The following is a 4,647-nucleotide window of genomic DNA, read 5'->3' as shown; positions in this document are numbered from 1 at the left end:
TCGCCTGCTCGCTAATGACAAACAGCAGAGAACAACGCGAAGGTGCTTGCGCGTGTTGCCATCGTGATTCTGTTGGTTTGAATCAAACTCGCAAAGGAACGGCAGCAGCGAAATCCCAGCAGGCCAGGCCGCATGCAGTCTCATTTTCAAATGCTTTTATCACGTCATTTGGTGCAAGCAGAGACAGCGGTGGGAATGAGGAGCACCGAGGACGGGGGCTGCTGCTGCTGCTGCAGAGTGAGGAAACCAGATCGAGTCTTGCTCCTCCGACCCGGCCTGGCCGCGGCTCGGCTCCTCTGGCCAGCCGATCGGGGTGGATCCCTCCCGGCAGTGAGCGCAAAGAGGCTTTCGCAAGCCTCTGTGTCTAACCCCTTTGGGCATGGCCACGTGACTCTCCGCGGCCCATAACGCCTTTATCGTGCGAGAAAAGAGGAAGACGACCCAATCAGGCTGTATGTATGCGCGGGCGTGTTGCACAAGCAGCCCTTCTGTCGGCGTCGCCCACCGCTGCCGCCCTGGACTCTGCACTGCACTGCTGGGTTTGGAATGGCCGTTTCTAATCTGGGCGCTGCTGGCCATCCACAGCGTCACCGCGGGAAGAATGGCGATGCAGCGCGGGGAGGGTGAAGACAATGATGGTACACGGGAAAAAATTATTAGCTGTACAGCCAAACCCATAGCTGCATACAGGATAACTAATCATTTAGCCATTATACAGCTAAATTTCTCGCTACGTAGCTTGATTATTTTTTTCCGCATTTAGCTATTGGTTAGCCATATTCGAGCCATATAGCTCATCTTTTCTTCCGTGTAATTATGATGTTGTTAACCACCTCTGGTATCTTCTTCCGTTTGATTTTTTTTGTTGTTGTAGTCAATGACTTTGCTAGATGATTATAACAGCAATACTGCAAAAAATTATATTTCGCAGTGACGAGGCCATAGTCCCCCTGCACGCGGCGTATAGTGTTGGCGTGGAATTTACTTTGGCACCCGCGGCGCCACGCGGGGCGGGACGTCCGCGAAACAATCGGCCAGCCTCCGCGGCCGTCCTTGTCGCGCCCTGCGGGAGAGACCGAGAGGTGCGCGTCGTGGCGGGGCGTGGCGCCGGCAGGGAGCGACACATGACAATGAGGTCGCTGGCCTGTGCGAGTCATGTGGAGCAAGTCCAAAGTCACGACGACTAGCTCCTGACAAGTTCTCGTCTGCCGGGGCAGATAGTCGTGCCAGATGGAAAGAGGAGGGCGAGGTTGGAAAAAACAACACCGAACTTGTTTGCAGCTTGGTGGTATGGGACTTTTATTCTGATCGCGATACAATATATGGCAGTGCATAGAGGACCGAGAAAGAAGGGGATCCAGAGGGAGTCAGTTCAATAAGTACCTTCGTGCGTATGGGTCGTGAAAGTCACGAGGGACGCGCGGGGGCCCCCATCTTTCCAAGTTAAAGAAACCCTTTCCTTGTGTGTAGAATAATAGTAATAATAATGTGACTAGTTCAAATATTTATACACCTTTAGGAAAATTGTTTCCTGCGCTCCTGCGCTCGGTGCGACTAGCCCCCGCCCCCCTGGAGCTAAAAGGGCTCCGGGCCGCAATTGCCTTTGCGCGCGCCTTCCTTACTGGATGGACCCATCCAGCCGGAGAAAGCGCTTGCCTGTTCCAGGAATGACTCGCAGGGGTCATATCGCGGGGGCCAATAAGCTTGACCGGAAGCGACCGGAAGTAGTGGCCGGGGCGCTGGTGCTGTGCGTCGAGGAGCGGCTAGCGGCGGCGGTGGCGGCGGCCGGAGAGCCTTTTCGGATATAGAGTGGTCGGGCGGGGCTTGCACGTTCACACGGAACACAACGGATCGGATGCCCCTCTGCATTGCATAACGGGTCCGAGCGGGAGGCACGTACCGAATGGAGCTGCTCCGCTTAACGGCGGCCGCAGGTTACTCACCTTCCCAAGGTCAGTGCAGCTCGCCATTTCTGTTCCGCTGCCCCGCTCTACAGGACGCTCTTGTCGGTGATGCCCGTGGCTCGTGCACCCACCGGCCCCGCCCTGTCCAGGTGGCGGCCCCGGACCCCCACGGCCGCCGTCGCCACGGTCTTGGCGACGGAGAGGAAATCGCGTTTGATTGGTCGTTAAAGGCGTTGCTCCAAAGGCGGCGGCGGCGGCGGCGAGCTGGGGGTGACGAGAAAGGGTCGGCGCGTCGATGACGACACTTTTATGTCCCGACACTGTGGAGCGGCAGCAGCGGCAGCGGGGAAGGACCATCAAGCCGTTTCCTATTGTGAGTGTAGCCACCTCGGCGCGGACGTGACCACGTGACGCCCCTCCCGGAGCGGCAGCCAATCACGTGCCGTCCTCTATCGGCTGCGAATAAGCAATCTGCCGGTGCAACCTGACGGATTGGTGGTGGTGTGCTGCCCGTAGCGGTGGCGCTGCTCCTGATGCTGCTGCTCTGCTGCTGGTGGTGTGCTGCCCGTAGCGGTGGCGCTGCTCCTGATGCTGCTGCTCTGCTGCTGCTCCCGCTGCTGCTGCTGCTCCTGCTGCTGCTGCCCCTGCTGCTGCTGCTGCTGCTGCTGCTGCTCCCGGTGGCGAAATTAATTTACGAAAAGAAAAGACGATAGTGCAAAGGAGAGGTTATTTACCACTCGCATCTCGCGGCTGCTGCTCAGCCCCGCGGACGCACACACGCACGCACACACTCGCACACGGGAGCGAATTCATTCATCACTGCTTTATAAGCATCCAGTACGTGTCTCTGCTGCTGCTATCCCCCTCGCGGTCCATCGCCGCGATCTTCCTTCTCTCATGCGCTGCTGATATCTTGATCGTCCTGTGTGTGTGTCTCTCGCTTAACGGGGCTTCAGCGGGGCCCGGCAGCGGCAGCAGCGCCCATATGGAGAACCGTAAAATAATTAATGTTGCCTGCTCACGTCTCGCACTCTGGCCGGGCGCGGTGTGCAGTACGCAAGGTCATTACTCTGAAATGTTCGTTATTCCCGCGCCACTAGGAATGCGAGCCAAGGCCGCGCGCCGCTACCGGTGCACAGGGATTCACGAGGGTAATTGTCGCGAGCGTTTTGGTTTCGCTCGCATATACGCACCCCGCGAGGAGGGCCCTGCTGCTGCTGCTGCCTTGCGCTTGCGGTCTCATTAACGCAACAAGAACCTTTCGCGTGTTATTGTTTGAGGGGCCTCGCCCTTGTCTTGCTCTTTATTACTTATACCCCAATTTTCAGCATATATTAACGCGGTAAGGAGCCCTTCCCCCCCCCCCCCCACCTCCTAAAAAAAAACAGAAAAAAGAAATTATTTAAAAAATGATAAAAAAATAATAGGAAATAAAATAGCATGTTAAAAGGAAAATACGCGGAGTCCCTCACACACATCTTTTTCGGTGCTTTTTTTTTTTGATTGTGGTTTACTCTATTTTATTGTCAGATTCAAGTTGTTCCCCCCTCTCGTCTCTGGACCACATTGACGACGGGAGGGCGCCCCTCCGCGGTCCGCTCCCTTCTTGGATGTTACAGGCGCGCGCGCGCGAGGGAAGCGGCAGCGTCGGCAGCGCGCCCCCCATAGAAATGGCAAGATCGGGAGCAAAAATGCTCGTGCTGTTGCTGCTGGTTGTTCGGATTAGAAAGTGTCTGTTGGGTCAGCGGCGGTGGCGGCGGCTCCGTGGCGCTATTCTGTCCTACGGACAATAGCGGGGCACGACATAACCCCTTTTGCATCAGAACATAGACAATATAAAAGTTTGCCCTGGTTCTAAAGGCGTGCGGCTGGGCTGCGAGGGCTAAGGGTCAAGGGTCGCGGGGCGGAGCCTCGGGGCCTCGGTGGGCTCCTTCCCGATCGTGGTGCCAGCAGAGGGGCCGTAGGGAGCGTACCTATTTGTTAGTCTCCGTGGCCCCGTGTGGGAATGCGCGAGGGACTGATGCGATTGAGTCATTAATAGATCGTTGATAGAGGGGCGAGCGCTGCGAGCGCTGCGAGCGCTGCTGCCGGGGGCCGTGCGTGTGCAGCGTGTGTGTCGTATCGAACGGCTTTGCCCTCTCACCCTAACGGAGCGCCTGCCCGCGCTCGGACAGGATGGTGCGCCCGAGTTGCGGTCGTGTGACGCATCCTTGACGTCAAAAATTTAGCATAAAGAAGTCATGTCCCAACAAAAACCAATTTTTAAAAAAACCGCCACTAATGTCCAACTTCAATTTCCCTTTCTTCCAGGAAGTGAGAGTCTCCGCTCCATAGTCCGCGGCAATCAGCTAAGTGGGCTTATCCAGGTAGTATTGCAACCTGAAAAGACATCAGTCGTGTCTAGAATGTGTGACGAAAATTTTTCGAATGATAGGCAACCACGCAAGCACAAGAATAACGCAGGAGAGGAGACTTTAGCATGTACTGTGTGCAACAAGAAATTTTCTCAAACTGGGCACTTGAATGTTCATCTCAGAACTCACACAGGAGAGAAGCCTTTTGAGTGTACTGTGTGCAACAAGAAATTTGCAGATAGTAGTGGTCTTCGCTCACATCTTCGAATCCACACAGGAGAGAAGCCTTTTGAGTGTAGTGTGTGCAACAAGAAATTTGCAGATAGTAGTGGTCTCCGCAGACATCTTCGAACCCACACAGGAGAACAGCCTTTTGATTGTAGTGTGTG

Source organism: Frankliniella occidentalis, unplaced genomic scaffold (assembly GCF_000697945.3).
Source record: "Frankliniella occidentalis isolate FOCC.00 unplaced genomic scaffold, Focc_3.1 Scaffold79, whole genome shotgun sequence".
Taxonomy (NCBI): domain Eukaryota; kingdom Metazoa; phylum Arthropoda; class Insecta; order Thysanoptera; family Thripidae; genus Frankliniella; species Frankliniella occidentalis.
Note: the sequence above shows the minus strand (reverse complement) of the source record.